At 37.1% G+C, this 20,165-nt stretch overlaps 1 pseudogene; it reads right to left on the bottom strand.

The window, feature by feature from the left end:
- Positions 1-4,741: 4,741 nt before the first annotated feature.
- Positions 4,742-19,632, bottom strand: LOC120782068 (annotated as a pseudogene).
- Positions 19,633-20,165: the final 533 nt, after the last annotated feature.

Below are 20,165 nucleotides of genomic sequence, written 5' to 3'. Positions count from 1 at the left end.
GCATTTCAGACCCTAAATAATAGCTAGAATTTCTCTCTCGTTAGTGGCATATGCTTCCTCTGTTTTATTTAGGGTTCTCAAAATGAATATAATGGGTCGATTTTCCTGTGTTAATACTGCGCAAATAGCGTATTTTGATGCGTCCGTCGTTAGGTGGAATTCCTTATTATAATCGGGATAAGATAGCATAACGTCTTCTGACAAAAGAGAATTTTTTACCTTTTGGAATGCATCGATGGCTTCTTCAGAAAGGTTAATGTATTTCCTCCTAGAAAGTCTTTTGGATATATGTCCTTCCTCCCCTCTTAGAAGGGATGTCAAGGGTTTCGTCAAATTGGCGTAATCTTTTATAAAACGACGATAGAAACCGGACAGTCCTAGAAATGATCTGAGGTCTTTTATGGTTCTTGGACAGGGAAAGTTTTTAATTGCCTCTACTTTTTTGGGTTGGTTCGTATACCATTTTGGGATGCAATAAAACCAAGGAATTCGACTTCTGTTTTCAAGAATTCACATTTGTCGATTTGCACCTTCATATTAGCGTTTTGTAAAGTTTGAAATATGGTTTCGATATTTTAAAAATGGGATTCGGTATTATGTCGTCAATGTATACGTAGCATATTTTCCCTATATGCTCACGTAAAATATCGTCGAGTGCACGTTGAAAAATTGATGGTGCATTTTTGAGACTGAATGGTAGTCTTGTGAACTCGTATTTTTCGTGTCTTACGGAGAAAGCCGTTTTTTCTATATCGTTCTCTTTTAGAGGTATTTGATGAAATCCACTTTTAAGGTCGGAAAATAATTTGCTTTTTCCTAGTTCTGAGAGTACGTTACTTATGTCGGGTATGGGATAACGATCAGGAATGGTGACGGTATTGAGTTTCCTATAATCAATAACGAGTCGATACTTTTTCTTTCCTGAAGCGTCAATTTTCTTTGGTACTATCCATACCGGAGAGTTATAAGGAGACCGTGAAGGTCGAATTATGTTATTATCAAGAAGTGCCTGTATTTGTTTTTCAACTTCATCTTTTAGGGAAATAGGATATGGGTAATATGCCGAATATATTGGCCTTTCGGTTGTAGTTCTTATTTCACCTTTTACGATGGTTGTGAATGTAAGCTTTTCGTTTGGTTCAGCAAATAAAGTTAAGCTTTGTCTTATTAAATTTTCGATATGATGTTTTTCTTGTTCAGTCATGTGTTCTGTTCTGATGCCAATATTATTTAAGGAATTTGCAGATTGTTGTTTTATTTTGATTTTATAGTTATTGCAAATATTCATAGTACTTTTAGGCTATCATTCCCTAATATTCCGTCGAAGGATTTTAAAGGTGGCAATAGAAAGAATTTTACATTGAAATCATTTTGTTTAAATAAATTTACCATTGTATGGTGAGTTATCTTAACACTACCTGCTACTGAATTTACGTAGAATATATTTTTATTAGGAATGGGGTTTTGAACATGTTTTGGTTGTATGTAATTTTTGTAATTTATGTTTTGCACTCGAAATATGGTAGTGATGAATTGCTTAGTCTAAAAAAATGTATGTCTGTAAAGTCTTCAGATTCATTAGGAAATGTCTCATTTATAAATTTTGTTTTGTTCGTGTATTCAATTAATTTTTGTTCATGATTATCTTGTTCTTTTTCGATTTCTGAATTATTGATGTGAAAATTTCTTTGTAGTTTAGGTGGATTTTGATTATTGGAAAATCCACTTGTTGGTCTTTTCCCTGCGTATTTAGGAGCAAAAGGCCTGTTCACATAGTTAACATTAGCTGTTTTTAGACTTGGATCTATGTCCATACGTTCATGGATTCACTTCCGATATCCATACATGAAATTTTATTCAAAATAAGAGACAAATGTTCATACACGGCTTGATAGAATTGTTTCACCGTTTTGTTGCCCTGAACTAGAGTAACCATTTGGTACCCAAGTGTGCCGAGATCCCGCTTATCTGTATAATGCAGAGTCAAACAACGTTAAATGCTATTCCAGTTTAGTGGCGTATTATACGACTCCAAAACATTATCAGCAGTTCCCGTTATTTTATTTCTTATAGAATTTATAATACCAAAATATTTAGCTGTTCCTCTGATAGGTTCATACAACTTTAAAATTCTATCGACGCTCCTCTTCCAAGAGCTGTATTCGATTGGATTTCCCGAAAATTCTCTGAGGCAGCGAACTACGTCAGGAACCTTGTCTAGTTCGTCAATATTATGCCTATATTCGCTGTTAATTACTTCATCTGTACAGTTAAGTTCGTTATGATTAGTTTGTCTGATGTCCTCGGTGAGGCATACATTTCTCACTATTCTTTTAATCAGATCTTCTGATTCTGGTGTTGCAATTACTTGCTCTATAATTGGTGTATTAGCAGGAAAGGGTACGGATGGGATATTTATTATTGGTGGACGAATAAGGTTGTTCGGGTTAGTCATTTTGATTATTTATTTGATTGTATATTTTTATTTTATTAATTTTTTGTTGTTTTTTGGGTTATATTGGTATTTATTAAAAGAACCGGAGGGTCCCCCCGAAGGTGGTGAATCGCGGCCTTTTTTAATATTTTTAGTTATATCTGTATAAGCCTCTAAAATGATTATTATTGTTCTAATATCGAATTATATCCGATCTCTGGAGGGTCCCCCCGAAGGTGGTGAATCGCAGAGACGTTTAGTTTGAATTTTATTATAAGGACTAGAAGTTCCTTTTTTGTGTGGTGTTATTTTATATTGATTTTTAACATAATATTATAATTTTAATTTATAATTGTATTTTATTTAATTATAAGATTATTTTATAGAATTTTATAATAGTTCGTTAGCTAAATTTGCTTTTACATATGTTATATTGAATTTAAATTTATATTTCTTAATAAATCTAAATAAGTAGTAGGATAGAAACTTTTTTTTGTTTATTTTAACTAATAATTTTTTACTAATAGAATAGGAAATTTTTTACCTCTTTTTTTATTTTTAGTAATAACTAACTTTTACCTCATTTTTTATTTTTACTATATTAATATTTTATGTTAAACTAGGAATACTCCTTTAAATACACTTTTTGTGAAATTAACAATTTATTACAATTTTTCGATTTTGCTAAAGGATGATATTTTCTTTGTTTAGAAGACGGTTTATAGGAATAGGAACTTTTTCCTCTTTTTTTGTTTTTTTGAATTTTTAGTGATAACTGAGTTTTACATCATTTTTCATTTTTACTACATTAATTTTTTGTGTTTAACTAGGAATACACCTTTAAATACAATTTTTTTGTGAAATGAACAACGTATTAAATTTTTTCGTTGTTGATAAAAGATTGTTAAATTAGAACGCGAAGGTTTCGGGTGTTAAATCGTACTCAGCTCTGGTTGCCCAGAGCTCCTTTATTTATAAAATTCCTTATCCTAATTCATGTATGCACCACATGCAGAGTGCATACATATATCTTAATTCTAAACTACTGTACATATGGAAGTATGTACACATATCTTAAACATAAATGTTCTACTATGATATTTCGATTAAGTTAAGCGTTTACGAGATATTCACCGTCAAACATCAATGCATATTAAGGTGGATCAAAAAAAAAAAATTTTTTTTTTCGTTTGGTACTCGCAAAAATAGGTTCCTAGACACCTCTAAGAAAGCCTCTCCAAAAATCTATTCATAATAATTTTATTTTTTCATATCTTTTAAACGGTTGAGTTTACGAAAAAATCATTAGAGACCATATTTTAGAGCATTCAATTTCCTACAAAACCTAATTAACAAGATATTTTTTCAAGTAGTTGGAAGCGAGATATAAATTTTTCTATCTGGTAATAAGAAAAAATAGAAAACCGTTAGGCGGAGGACCTTCCCGTTACAATTAAAAACTCATATTTGGAGAGGCTTTCTTAGAGGTGTCTAGGAACCTATTTTTGCAAGTACCAATTGAAAAAAAAAAATTTTTTTAATCACCCTAATGTACACATATCTTAAGCATAAATGTTCCCAACGGCATACATAAGTTTTTCTACATAAACAAACGCATAGAGATACATACATTCATATGAGGCACGTATGCATTTATATGCAGTACGAATGCTCTCAACAAGTAACAAACAAAGATATTTACTTATGATGACATATTGACCTAAGATATGCATTTAGGCAATTGAATACAAATGTGCATATGCGCTTGAAAACAACCCCATACCATGTAGCATTGCAATGGGTATTTGTACATACATACATGTTTATATTTATGACTGTATTTTTATGTGTTAGCGATAATACATATAAATATTTGAAATCTGATATCCGTTTCTATACACATTTACAAAAATATCTCATTTATAATTGTAGCCGTTAAGAACTGTTCAGAAATCTGAACATACTGCCCACGTTGAAGTGTTTACACTTCAAATTAATTCAAGTATTTATAAATCTTGGGCATATTAATTACATTTTTCTTTACAAGATTTGCGGATCGAACTCGTAATAATTTTTCTAATATATTTCCAATTTTTATTGTATACAATTTAAATTTTTAATATAAATAATTAATTTCGTAAGATATATCTTCCTAGCGGAAATGAGTGACTTAGTGCCTTGCTGAATTACAGATGCGTTGTAGGACTAGTGTAACGATGACTGCACCAATAATTAATATAATTAGGTTGTCAGTATTCATGCCGTAATGCACCATATTATGCCATTCTAAGTCCAAGTGTTTCGAATTTAATCACGGGACTTTTCAGGTCGTATGCCCAATTTCTACAAGTGTAAACTGGTGATCTGTTCGTCGAGTATTTTCGGCAACAAATGCAAATCTATGTTGTATTTGTCAGCCTTGATCCACAATTCGATTTGTGCCACCACTTGATTTCTGAACGAGTTGAACATCTCAAGCTGGGATTACCGTGCGCGAAGCCCAAATTTACCAGACGTCCTTCGATAAACAAAATAATAGTAAAACAAAATAATTACCATTGGATAGTGTATAACGATAGACTTGGAGTTTGATAATAATTTTCTCTTTGGCGTTGCATTCAAAAATGCGACGTCGATTTCACAATCGAAATTACCAATATTACAGACGATCGTATCGTCGGGCATGTGTTCAAAATGTGCGCCAGTAATAATGTCCTTGCAAACAGTTGTTGTTACGAAGATAATAGCTTCTTTGTATGCTTGCTCCATAGTGGTTACAAAGCAATGATATAATCTTTTTCGGTGAGAATAACGATTCCGCCGAAACAACGCAGAGGTTATACACAACTTTTGCCAATATCATATAACCAGCAACACAGCACACTTTGCCAGCAATCATCACATCGGTGGGCCGTTTTATACCATCAATTAATTACTCGCGATAACCAAAAGATTATAGAATGTACTCTTGGCCACCGAGTCGTTGACGTTGATGGCTGGCGCACCGAGACGTCTCTCCTTCACAAATTTATATAAATTGTGTACATCGGTTGTAGATTCTTCGTTCAAATCCTTGACGCCCTTCGGGTATTTCATGCACTGAGTTGGTCAATTTACCACCATTATCGAAAATCAAGTTTACAAGCTGACCATCTGAGAACAGTAAGGTCAGTTCAATACTTCATAAGTATTCTTCATTCATCATCCTTTGAAGGGTAACACTGACCTAGTCTTCCTTTTTATCCTCCTCCCCGTGAACGCGTTGATGTCGTGAGGCTGTTCAATAAGTATTTGTTGTGCAGCTGCTGAATCATTGAGTTCACTTGTTGAGTATTTTAAATATTTCAGTGAATTTGCTATTTGCTGCCTTTCAACCAAATATTGAACTAGATCGATGTGGACAATTCTATCCCACGCTGTCCAGGTCAACCCAACCGGCACTCTTTTTTCAAAAAATACTCCAGAAATATTTTTTTTTAATATATTATATCTAAACATTTACAATATAGTAAAACTATAAGTAAATTTAAAAAAATAAGTATAAGGTTATTCTTTTTCTTCTTTTTTAGCTCGAGTCGACCGCATCTCTTTTTACTGATTATTTGAATAGTTTTTCTTCAGTAGGAAAAGGGTAAACAATGTGCATCGCTCTTTACGATGTGCCACTGCTTATCCTTACGTCTACATTTGCAATCTTGGCATAACATGACGTTTTCAATTCGTCCTCTCTTCCACTGCAATGGTGGAATATTTTGTTCTTTAAAAAACACAAATGTACCACTCTTAATTTTTTCAAAAGCAACTTGGCATTTATTTCTTATTCGTGGTTTATTATTTTAAAATTTTCTATCTTGAGAGATTAATCTTCCTTTTGTTTGTGAAGAAGAATCTGCTAAGTTTATATTTTTCTTTTCAAATGGAAAAGCTGCAATAAATTTACTATCTGCATTCAATTTTAAATTATTACGAAGGCATTTCTTGTACTGTGTTTCTTTTTTAGTTTTATCAAAATATCTTTCAAAGGATTTCCCAAACTTTTTTCGTTGATAATCTATTTTTTTATCTATATGTGTTACAACACCACAGTGAGCTAATTTGGAGCTTATGTTGGTTGATCCGTATATCAACCACCCAAACATACTGTTCTGAAGTGTGTAATTCATATTTTCAACAGTTATTTTTTCTTCTTTTATCAAATCAAAAAATATGTCCGCACCTAAAAGTAAGCCAATCTTACCCGGAACATTAAATGAAGGGTCGGCCAGCTTTATATTTTCTGGAATTGTTTTAACTTTTATGTGTTCCGAGGGCACATTGGACACAATCTTTTGTACAACAACGGTGTGTAAATTTGCTTCAAAATGATCTGTTAATAATTTTAAATGAAGATTAACTCTTTCATTTGTATTTGTCTTATTTTTACCAACTCCTTCAATGGTCATAGATTCTTTCCTGGAATGAAGTTTTAATTTATTTTTTAGTTCTTTGGTGATAAGGTGAACTTGAGACCCACTATCTAATAAAGCACGTGCCTTTATAATTTTTCTATCACGGCCTTTTATACCAACAACTGCTGTTGTTAGCACAACATAATCGCAATCACTTTCTAATTTATCATTTTTCGTATTTTTAATGATTGTGCTTTTGGCTTTAGAAGTTTTATCTTTGTGGAGCCATAAATGATGGTTTCCTTTACAAGTGAAGCAACTTTCGCCTTTACATTCTTTTATATTGTGCCCTGTTTTAAGACATTTGGTGCATAATTTGTTTTTAATTACTGAGGCTTTTCGATGCTTGTGTACTTTCAGAAATTTTTTCTTGAAATTTTCGTACACTAAAAGCAGTCTCAGTCACTACTGGTGCATCTAAAATTTGTTTAAAATAAGTATTTGCGAGTAACCTTTTATTTGTAAATTTTTCGTTTAGAGGGTTCCAAGCAACTGAAAAATTTGTCGAGGTTGAAGGCAGATTTGCAATACAACTTGCAGCCGATCCTCTTAATTTGGTTTTAAAATACACATTTTATACGTGTCTGAAACTTTTTGAGGGACTACGAGTTGCTCAAACAATTCTTTAAAAGTTTGCCATTGAGCGTAATCTCCTGAAAAATGGGAATGTCTATTTGAGGCAATGTAAAATTGGTAGAATTTTTTTTGTCAATAGATTTTAGTTTGAGTTTGTAAAATCTATTTCTGAATTCATAAAAATTACTTGTTAAGTCATTATTTTCGTGCTGGCTTATAAATTCAAGCACAGTATCACGAGTTTTTTCTTTAAGCCTCTCTATGCTGTCTAGAGAGAATATTTCGTTTATTTCGCAGTCTTCAATATTCTTTTCTAATTCTGTTAATAAGAATTGAAGCCTGCGAGCTAAACCAGGATTTGGAAGGCATTCCAATTTCCTGGGAGCACTATTTTCTCGAATTATAGCGATCAATTCGCTTAACTTGGCGTGCGCTGTCAAATAGAGCGTGCCTACCGACCCTTCTACATCAGTTTTAAAATAACTATTTTTGTTATTTTTGGGATCTTTGGACAATTCTAAATAGTTTCGTTGAAACTCTGCCCATTTTTTGTCCAAACTATCTAGGAGTTTTTCCAAATTTTTTTGAATCTTCATTTATATCAATACTCATGGACTTAAAATGAAGTTTTTGCAGTTCTTCTGCTAATTTAATTTGGTTCTCCATTTTCCCAAAAATAAAATAAATAATTGTATATGAATGAAAAAAATGAAAGATGTTCTTACCTTGTTAGAATGTGGATGTGGAATGTGATGCTGTAAATTTGGTTATTTAAATTTTTTTTAATATATATATGCATATTAATTTTTTATTTTTTATTTTGTTTAAAACACTTTTTCAAACACACTTTCACTTTCACTCTAAGATTTTTAGAATTTTTTTTTTTAATTTCACTCGCGTGTTTTAAAAACTACGGGGTCGCCAAATTGTTAAATTAGAACGCGAAGGTTTCGGGTGTAAAATCGTACTCAGCTCTGGTTGCCCAGAGCTCCTTTATTTATACAGATAGAAAAATTTTTATCTCGCTTCCAACTACTTGAAAAGATATCTTGTTAATTAGGTTTTGTAGGAAATTGAATGCTCTATAAAAATGGTCTCGTATGATTTTTCGATTAAGTTAAGCGTTTACGAGATATTGATCGTCAAACATCAATGCATATTAAGGTGGATCAAAAAAAAAATTTTTTTTTTCGTTTGATACTCTGAAAAATAGATTTCTAGACACCTCTAAGAAAGCCTCTCCAAAAATCTATTCATAATAATTTTTTTTCATTGAGTTATAAAATTAATAAGAAATAAAGAATTTTTCCAAAAATAGTCAAATTTCAACCGTTAATATCTTTTAAACGGTTGAGTTTACGAAAAAATCATTAGAGACCATATTTTAGAGCATTCAATTTCCTACAAAACCTAATTAATAAGATATTTTTTCAAGTAGTTGGAAGCGAGATATAAATTTTTCTATCTGGTAATAAGAAAAAATAGAAAACCGTTAGGCGGAGGACCTTCCCGTTACAATTAAAAACTCATATTTGGAGAGGCTTTCTTAGAGGTGTCTAGGAACCTATTTTTGCGAGTACCAATTGAAAAAAAAAAAATTTTTTGAATCACCCTAATGTACACATATCTTAACCATAAATGTTCCCAACGGCATATATAAGTTTTTCTACATAAACAAACGCATAGAGATACATACATTCATATGAGGCACGTATGCATTTATATGCAGTACGTATGCTCTCAACAATTAACAAACAAAGATATTTACTTATGATAACATATTGACCTAAGATATGCATTTAGGCAATTGAATACAAATGTGCACATGCACTTGAAAACAACCCCATACCATGTAGCATTGCAATGGGTATTTGTACATACATGTTTATATTTATGACTGTATTTTTATGTGTTAGCGATAATACATATAAATATTTGAAATATGATATCCGTTTTTACACAGATTTACAAAAATATCTCATTTATAATTGTAGCCGTTAAGAACTGTTCAGAAATCTGAACAAAGATAATATTCTTTTTAACACTTTTCACTTATTTAGTTAATTGAATTAGATAATTTAAAATCAAAATAATTACAATTCTTAAAACTAACATCTTACAAACGTGAATGACTGGAAGAAGTGTCCCTTTTAATCCTTTTCGTCATTACTAGGGTTCCCCCGATGGCCACTTTCTCGCACGCTTCTCTTCCTCAAGAATGGGTAAGAGATCGGATGGACGATTAATTCGGCTAGCAGGATATTTGAAAAGATTCCCCTGCAGGCTCCTTCAAGCTGTATGTGTGGTTCGCCAATTCGTTGGGCGCCAGTTAACTTCTTTTATCAGGGGTTCCCCTGATGGTGGGGCCCCACGTTGGTCGCCAGGTAACTTATTTTAAGTTTTTTATTTTAACACGTTTTGCCAAAACTGTACAAATATAAAAATACTTCTTTCATTTTAAATTCTAAGTTGCTGGAGCGATGTCCAACCAACTTAGAGGAAAGCCGAATTAAAAGTGAAACTTAAATCTAATTTTATGCTATCACCAACTTAATATCCTAAACGCCGGCAGAGTGAGACGTCAGCAGCGACGCATATTGTTAGTGGCGTGCTAGTAGCGTCATTAAAATCCGTAATATTGGCTTGGCGCTCTTTTAGTGGGTAGCGGTAAAGTGGCGTGATGCGTTTGTCGAATTGTGTACCTGCATTCTTGAGCATTCTTAAGCTTGCATGGTACGGTACACTGTTTAACAAAATATTTATTTTGTTAACTTACATAAGTATGCACGAATTGTTTGTGCTAATGATTATGCTTTGTTCATAAGCAATTGAGAGCTCGTTAGAGAGATCAATTCGCTTTTTGTGCACAATCCTGCTTGTTTTTGTTTGCCAAAGAACAAGAGGTATTGACGTATAATTGCCAATGTGGACTTTGAATATTTATATGTTTATGTACGTATGTTTGAACGTATATTGTTCAAGTGAATAATTTTTGTATACCCGAGATTTTTGTATCGTTGTGTCCACAAACTTATGTATTTTTAGTGAAAATGATTTTGTGGTATGTACATGTATTAAGAATATATTGCGATAAATATGTTTCAACTAGGTATATATGCGAATGTGTACATATGTATCCATTTTTTGCAATTCTTGCTTTGACTTTAATTTTACGTTTTTTATTTATGTTTGTGCCTTTGCTTACTTCATTTATGCAATCCAGCTTATTGTTTTGTTAAACATAAGAGGTATGCCGGAAAAATTGCAAGATGATACTTGTATGTTTTTTGTGTGTTAATAAGTGTTTGAATACACGAAGGTAAGCTAGTACATAGGCAATAAAGTAATATGATTTATTTATATATGTGACCTGGTCTACGAAAAGGGAAAATGGAGCTAACGCGCGAAAACTAGTTTTCTGGGAAACAGCTGTTAAAAATCTCATCTTCCATCCGAATCAACTAAAAAGTGAAAATTGATTTTTGACACCTCGCGCACAAGCAACGATGTGTGAGCAGGGGCGTTATCGTGGTGCAAAAGCCAATTATTGTTCTTCCACAAATCCGGGCGTTTCTGGCGGATTGCTTCGTGCAAATTGCGCATAACTTGCCAATCGATCCTCAGTCGTCCTCAGCAACTTCTCTAACGGTGATTCGACGATTGGCCAATACCATTTTCTCCTTCTTCTTCTTCTTAATTGGTGTAGACACCGCTTACGCGATTAAAGCCGAGTTAACAACAGCGCGCCAGTCGTTACGTGGCGCCAATTGGATATTCTAAGCGAAATCAGGTCCTTCTCCACTTGGTCCTTCCAACGGAGTGGAGGTCTTCCTCTTCCTCTGCTTCCCCCGGCGGGTACTGCATCGAATACTTTCAGAGCTGGAGTGTTTTAATCATCCGGACAACATGACCTAGCCAGCGTATCCGCTGTCTTTTAATTCGCTGAACTATGTCGATGTCGTCGTATATCTCGTACAGCTCATCGTTCCATCGAATGCGATATTCGCCGTGGCCAATGTGCAAAGGACCATTAATCTTTCGCAGAATTTTTCTCTCGAAAACTCGTAACGTCGTCAATATCATCGGCATACGCCAGCAGCTGTACTCTTATAGAAGATGATACCTTCTCTGTTTAGTTCTGTAGCTCGAACTATTTTCTCCAAAAGCAGGTTGAAGAAGTCGCACGATAGGGAGTCGCCTTGTCTAAAACCTCGTTTGGTATCGAATGGCTCGGAGAGCTCCTTCCCGATCCTGACGGAGTGTTGCTCAACGTCAGCATACACAGCCGTATTTGTTTTGCGGGGATACCAAATTCAGACATCGCGGCATAAAGGCAGCTCCTTTTCGTGCTGTCGAAAGCAGCTTTGAAATCTACGAAGAGGTGGTGTGTGTCGATTCTTCTTTTACGGGTCTTTTCCAAGATTTGGCGCATGGTGAATATCTGGTCGGTTTTTGATTTTCCAGGTCTGAAGCCACAATCAGTTTATTGACGGTGGGCTTTAATCTTTCACACAATACGCTCGATAGAACCTTATACCCGATGTTGAGGAGGCTAATCCCACGGTAGTTGGCGCAGATTGTGGGGTCTCCTTTTTTAAGGTTTGGGCATAGCACACTTAAATAAAACGCGTCTCGCTTCCCTTTTCAACTCTCGGTATCTATCCCATCTCGCACGTGTTGTGGTCGATCGTAACGTTGCGAGGTAGGCAGCATGTTTTCTCTCCGCTGCGACACGGCACTCCTCGTCGTACCAGCTGTTCTTTTGCACTTTCCGAAAATCAATGGCTTCGGTTGCAGCCGTACGTAAGGAAATTGAAATGCCGTCCCACAATTCCCTTATACCGAGTTGTTGACGAGCGCTCTCAGAGAGCAGGAGTGCAAGCCGAGTAGAAAATCGTTCGGCTGTCTGTTGTGATTGCAGCTTCTCGACGTCGATCCTTCCTTGTGTTTGTTGGCGTGCGGTTTTTGCTCCACAGAAGCGGGTGCGAATCTTGGCTGCAACAAGATAGTGGTCCGAGTCGATGTTAGGACCTCGGAGCGCACGCACATCTAAAACACTGGAGACGTGTCTTCCGTCTATCACAACATTGTCGATCTGGTTGGTAGTTTTTCGATCCGGAGACAGCCAGGTAGCTTGATGAATCTTTTTATGCTGGAATCTAGTACTACAGATATATATATATAATATTTTCAGTCAATCAGCCTCAACCCATTTGGGGATGTTTCGTCGTGGAGGCTGAATTTACCGACCGTGGTGCCGAAGATACCTTCTTTGCCCACCCTAGCGTTAAAGTCGCCAAGCACGATTTTGACATCGTGGCGGGGGCAGCTCTCATAAGCGCGCTCCAAGCGCTCGTAGAAGGCATCTTTGGTCACCTCGTCCTTCTCTTCCGTCGGGGCGTGGGCGCAAATCAGCGATATGTTGAAAAACCTCGCTTTGATGCGGAATGTGTCTAGACGTTCATTCACCGGAGTGAATGATAGTACTCGGCGACGGAATCTCTCTCCCACCATGAATCCAACACCAAACTTGCGCTCCTTTATATGGCCACTGTAGTAAATGTCACAAGGGCCTATTCGTCTCTGTCCCTTTCCTGTCCATCGCATTTCTTGGACGGCGGTGATGTAAGCCTTCACTCTAACGAGGACATCAACCAGCTGGGCAGCAGCACCTTCCCAATTAAGGGTCCGGACATTCCAGGTGCATGCCCTCAAATCGTAGTCCTTATTTCGTTTGCCATGGTCGTCATCAAAAAGGGGGGTCTCTCATCCGAGGCTTGTTGCTTCCTTTCATTGGGGGTGTTTTTTCACGTGGCGGGTCCCAAACCCAGCGCACAACCCTATGTAGGGGATGTTTCGCCTTCTCACATCAGCTCGCCTTCGAACGGATGTTCTTAGGCTACCCAGAGGATACTTGTCAAAGACCGGAAGTAGTGAGCTGCTTGAGCCATGTGTAAAAGAATCGTTTCTGGCCACTCCCAAGTGAATGGCGATCAGAGAACTTTCCTCACTTGCGTGAACTTCTACACATGACTCCATCCTCCCATTTTCTCCACGTCATTAATTTTTTCGTCTGTTGTTGAAGTGCTCGGTCGTCCGGCACGCTCTTCGTCGTTCACATCTTCTCGGCCTTCTGAGAACATTTTGTACCACCGATAAACGTTGCTTCGGTTCAAGGTAGCTTCTCCGTATGCCACAGTCAACATTCGGAATGCATCCGCGCACTTAATTTCGTTTTTCACTCAAAATTTGATACAGGTTCTTTGATCCATTTTTTTGAATAGGTAAAAATCGAAGACGATCCAAAACACGTGCAAGCAAAGCAGCTGTCAACAATTAAATGAACATTCAAAATGGTCGAGCTTGTCGGCATAAGTGAGAGACATGAGTACCAACATAACGCCACAAAAAATTCGAATACTTTTTGAACACACTCGTATGTAAGTGTTTACAAGCCTGCGCGATTTCTTCTAATTCCTTTCTCCACTCCTGAATTTGTTAGCTGGCTAGGAGAACGGCTTGTAGTTTTCGTTGTTTTATATTTAATGGCTATTTTTTTTCGCGCCCGAATATTTGTTCTTGCGCCTTATTTGTGTTTTAGCTTACTGTTTTTTTTTTTGTTTGCTTTCGCGCCCGTTTGTTTCGATTTTATGTTTGTTTTGTTGTTTAGGTGATTTTACATTTCGCGCCCGATTAATTAGTTAGCTTATGTCTTGTGTTTAGGTAACGCGCGTATGTTTGTTTCTGTTGAAATTGTTTTTTGTTCGTTTTGTTGTCGTTGTCACTTCACTTTTTCTCTCCACTTTATGTATGTACGACAGTTTGTAAATATTTTAAATATACTGCACTGCACCTTGATTATTAGTTTTGTTTATTATATGTATATAATTATACGTGTATGTTGTTTTTTTTTTTTGATTTTTTTTCAGGTTGGGTCACTGCACTGTTTTCACTGCACACTGTTTTTTTTTACCGCACAGGTATATTTATATCCCTATTGTGGTTTTTGTTTCTCCACTAGTGCCTTTCTGTGAGGCTCGAAGGACCATGTTTTTTTAACGACCCAATTTATTGGGGAGTACAAGCCCCTGGTGAATCGGTATGCGCTTACACTCGCGCGAGTGTTTAAAATAAAAAAATAGTTGATTATTTAAAAGGTACAATTTATTCAAAGTTATCCGTTGTTTGCATTACAATGTTTTGCGAAAATGATATATCGCGTCGAATCGAATTAGGATGAGTTGGATCGTTGTCGGCGCGGTTGGGACGATGACGATTGAAGCCAAAGTGAGAATTCCGCGGCCCAGCGTGGATTGGAAAGTATGAAACGTTTTGGATGGGCGACTTTTGTCGAACGAATATTAGATAACGAATGTGTGTATGGCGAGTATTCAAATCCTTTTTGTTGGTTTAGCGGCATGCGATGTCGTCGTGTGGTGACCGCTAGCTGGGTGTGGTGTTATCAGCTGTGGTGAATTGAGCTATTTTATTAGGATGCGCCAGTTTTACCGGGTAGAGTGGGCGGATGCTTAACTCATTTAAACAGAGCTAATTGATTCCATGAGATCCAAATAAGATGATAAGCCCTCAAAACTTATTGCAACCTGCTAAGCCCAAACCTAATGTACGCATTACAAAGGCAAAACGAGTGTTTATTTCATAGCGATGACCAGTTTTTTCACTCGACGGTATATAGCGTGGATCACAATTTGCATATTTGACTTGGATTTGGAAGCCAAGGCCTTCTTTTTTACAGCTTGCAAACTCAACTGAACCATTACACTGAGCACATTTCACTTAACTTGCGATGGTTGAAAAAACAAGCAAAAAATCTAAGATTCGGTAATGTTTTTCAACGTCTTCTGGTACACTTGCACTGGTTTTAGCTTGATTTTTTTCGATGAAGCACTTTTGGTCTCATTTTTAATTAATTTATTTGGATTAAACCGTTTTTTTGATCTACACAAATAAGTTCTTCCACTTTCACGGTCTCCTCTTGAAAGTTTACTTACTCTCAGCATTTTGAGACAGGATTTTTTTTTTTAAATAACTATAAAATGACAAGCGCACAGCCGAACGTCCAATGACAAACTGACGATCGTGTCTTCCTTTAAGGTATTGTAGTGTATAGTATTCATATAAATATAAAATATATTTTAATGGCTTTTTCTACCTGGATTTACCTTAAGAGTCAGGACAATAGCCCTCAGCTGTTAGAGTTAGAGCGTTAAAGGCCAGGAGACTAATAAGACGATAACTCTAAGAATATTACTTATAATTTTAAGGACATATTCTTGAAATCTTAAACAATAAGATAAGCCAAAAAAATCGATTTGTCGAAAGTGAAAACCCCTACCACCCCCCACCTCCCCATAATCTGCGTCCTCATCTTCTGTTTATACATAGTGCAGATCTTGCACATGAAAATGAACTTTTATATTTGAGGCTTAAGTCGAGAAATATAGATCTCTTGGCGGATTATATGCTGCATTAGGCGATGTTCAGTGTGCAACATTAGTATGGGTATATACTCTAGGAGCAATGTAACAAGTCGAGACCTCTCTAGTATTATTAGAGGATGGCGTTCGTTATATGTCAGGCTTGACTTGGCAAGCCGACCTTTAACACGAAGCAGACCTTTCGTATCCAGAAATGGATTTAGTATTAATAGTGAGCTCTTTTTGTCAATCGGCTTCAATTCTCTTAGTAGTGACATCTCACTGCTGAAGTGGCGCGATTGAGTATAAGTGATAAGAGCGACCTTTGCCTTTTCTAGGTCTAGGTGCGTCAATGTATCGCCTTGGGTGTACAGCGTGGGTTCTCCCTTCACTTTAATTTTGAGCCGCTTTATGAAATTAAACATGTAAGCCTAAGTGCTCGGGAGTATGATGAAAAACGTTTAAGAATGTCGGTTACATCTAATGTCGTGTGAGAAGAGTCGATTTTTCGACTTTCTGGGGCAATTACGTTGCGCATGGGCGATCGTAGTCAAGAATCGGGAGATTCTGTTAACCATCGCGGACCACCCCACCAAAGAGTGATGGTGACTGAGTGCAGAGGCTTGCACCCTCTTTTACCTAGATCGGCAGGATTGTCAGCACTGGCTACGTGTTGCCAAGTGGCTGATCCCACTAAGTCAAGGCTTTGAGACGTTCGATTGGAAATATATGTCTTCCATGAATGTGGTGTTTTTTTCTAACCAGGCTAATACAATTTCGGAATCAGACCGGAGATATACTTTATATTTGTGTCGGATTGTGTGCGCACATAGATGGTGGAACAATATGCCTTTTCAGAGGCGTCACAGAAGCCATGTAGTTCGACTTTGTGCCATAGGGCATAATTTATCCATCGTGGGATTTGTATCAGTGAAATATCATTAGGATTTTCGCTTGTTTCATAATTGGCGAAAGCCATCCTGCGGGATCGAAAAATTTTGCCCCCGAAGATAAAGTTTGCCTCTTTATTATAACGGATAGTGCGGATATTAACTTAGTAGTGTATGAAAACTGGTCAGATATCGCATTCCATTGAATCCCCAAAGTTTCTGTTGTACTTTCCTTTTCGTGGCCGATGACCAGAGCATACTAAAATTATGGAGGAAACACTTCTCCCGCCTGCTGAATGGATTTAAATTACAACGCCAGGAGAAGGCGGACCTGATTCCCGATTCGAAGACGACGGAGCAAATTTCCATTGCCCGACCATGAAGAAGTTCGAATAGCAATTACCCGTCTGAAGAACAACAAAGCGGTTGGGGCCGACTGGATTGCCGGCCGAGCTATTCAAACACAAAATCAACAACTGACCAGATATTCACCATGCGCCAAATCTTGGAAGAGACCCGTGATAAGAGAATCGACACACACCACCTCTTCATCGATTTCAAAGCTGCCTTTGACAGCATTAAAAGGAGTTGCCTTTATGGCGCTATATCTGAATTTGGTATCCCGCAAAACTAATACGGCGGTGTAAACTGATGCTGAGCAACACCAAAAGCTAAGTTAGGATCGGGAAGGACCTCTCCGAGCCGTTCGATACCAAACGAGGTTTCCGAGAAGGCGACTCTTTTTCGAGCGACTTCTTTAATCTATTTTTGGAGAAAATAATTCGAGCTGCATAACTGAATCGAGAAGGGACAATCTTCTATAATAGTGTACAGCTGCTCACATATGCTGATGATTTTTACATCATTGGCCTTACAACCGCGTCGTTAGTTCTGTTTTCTCCAAAATGGGTAAGGCTCCGAAGTAAATGGGTCTGGTGGTGAACGAGGGCGAGACGAAGTATTTCCTGTCATCAAATAAACAGTCGTCGCACTCGCGACTTGGCACCCATGTCACTGTTGACAGCCATAACTTCGAAGTTGTAGATAATTTTGTCTATTTAAGAACCAGCATCAACACCAACAACAATGTCAGCCTGGAAAGCCAACGCAGAATAACTCAACCCAACAGGTGCTACTTCGGACTGAGGAGAGAATTGAGAAGTAAAGTCCTCTCTCAACGAACAAAAACCAAACTTTATAAGTCGCTCATTATTTCCGTCCTGCTATATGGTGCAGAGGCATGGACGATGACAACATCTGATGAGTGGACGTTGCTCATTTCGACCTAAAAGTTCTGCGAAAGATTTATGGTTCTTTGCGCGTTCAGAGCTGACTTCCTCCATATTGTCTAAATGGCGGTATTCTCCTAAGACGCTATCGTTTTCTAGTTTTAGCTATTCTCCTAAGACGCTATCGTTTTCTAGTTTTAGCTCGCCTGTTTTAAGTAGGTTTTTTTCCACACTTAAAAACTGTTGGATAGCACATTTGCGGGTATGACCTAAGGCGAGTGTGTGGGGAAATTCTGACTTTAGTGGTAGTCGTACGACGTACCGGCAATTATCTTATCGAGTAGTTGTGGCTTTGTAAAAATCTTTACAATATCGATCTTCTAGGGTTGCGTTAGATATGAGGGGGTGATCTTCTAATTCCCAAAACTTCTTCAGTCGTGTATTAATGTATTCGTTTGAGATTTCCTCAACGTTGGTTGTCATCGTTGTAACTGGTTCCGCAACTTAGTATCCAAACGAAAATGATATTTTGTGCCAGAGGTGTTTTCGAAATTTCTCAACACTTTCGAGTATTATTTGTGGAATGAGATCGCTGCCTAATAGAATGTCTATTTGAGCGGGACTGTTGCAGTTGGGGTCTGCTAACTTAAGGTGTGAAACCTTTTGCCAATGCTTGCTATTTATATGATAGCTTTGAAGCATATTTGTTAGTTGCGGTGAGACAATAGCTTCTGCTTGAATGTGCTTATTCGCTTGGGAGGAAATAAGGGTGATGGGTAGATTTTATTTGAGTTTTGTACTACTCTATTGCCCAATTTCAAAATTGGCCAGTTTTGTTGGCAGTTGTAGCCTTGTAGTTTTGTAAGTCGGATTTGCTGTTGCAATGAATCCCCCAGCTCTTTTAACATTGGCGTTATTTTGAGTGAAGCTGGAAAAAGTTGTAATATGATGTATTGAGTTATATCCTTTATGGCATTGTATATACATATTTTACCATAGTTCCTAGGTGGAACATAGGGCCTCAATAAACAAATTATAATTAATTTTAATTAAAGCTATGCATTATCTCTCCAAGAATTACCACTTTTCCGTGATTCTGCTTCGACTTCCCGTCTCCAGGTGTTGGCTGGTCTCCCGCGTCTTCGGCTTCCTTGCGGATTCCAATCTAGCGCTGTTCTGCTAATGTCATCGTGGGCTTTCGCAGATTGTGGGCGATCCCTTTCCATTTACGACGTAAAATTTCGATATGGATCGGTAGCTGTTTCGTTACGATCCAGAGGTTAGCATTGCTAATAACGTTAGGCCAGAATATCCGCATAATTTTTCGAAGACATCGATTAAGAAAGGATTGCAGCAATTGTAAAACATTCGCTGCAATATCCCACGTCTCGCAGCCATATAATACAACGAATTTCACGCTTGAATCGAATATTTTTAGCTTCGTACGTATGTGTTGATCTCCAGACATTACTCAATATTCCGAAGGCAGCGCGACCTTTGGATATACGATCCACCATTTTTAGTTATAATGCTACCTAAATAGCAAAACTCGTCGACTTCTTCGAGACATGTTTCAGCAATCTGTAGGTTTGGCGTTTCGGTTGTGTTGATGCACATTAGTTTTGTCTTCGCTCTATTAATTTTAACTCCAGTTTGTGTGGCGAAATCACTAACAGCTTCAAGTTTCAAGGAGATGTGCGAATATTTATGAGACAACAGACAGATATCATCCGCATAGTCCAAATCTTCTATTCAACCGCTTAAACCCCAAGATATTCCTCTGTTAGTCGCACACGCTTGACGCATTACCAAATATAATACCAAGTTGAATAAAAGGGGAGATAGCACGCACCCTGCCTGACACCAGTCTTGACTTGGATGACGCTACTTAAAATATTTCCTCACCTTTCTAGACAACTAGCTCTTGAGTACAGCTGTTTTATTAGGTTAATTAGTTTTTCCGGAACTCCTTTGCTTACTAGGGCTCTCCAAAACGCATCATTTTTGAGAGTGTCGAACGCTTTCTCAAAATCGATAAAGCAAAGGTATAAAGGAGTTCGCCACTCTACCGACTGCTCTACAATCACTCGTAAGGTGTTTATGTGATCGACACATGAGCAATGGGGTCTGAAACTAGTATGTTCTTTACG

This window comes from Bactrocera tryoni, unplaced genomic scaffold (assembly GCF_016617805.1).
Source record: "Bactrocera tryoni isolate S06 unplaced genomic scaffold, CSIRO_BtryS06_freeze2 scaffold_925, whole genome shotgun sequence".
Classification (NCBI taxonomy): Eukaryota; Metazoa; Arthropoda; class Insecta; order Diptera; family Tephritidae; genus Bactrocera; species Bactrocera tryoni.
Note: the sequence above shows the minus strand (reverse complement) of the source record. Positions and strands in the feature narration are given on the sequence as shown.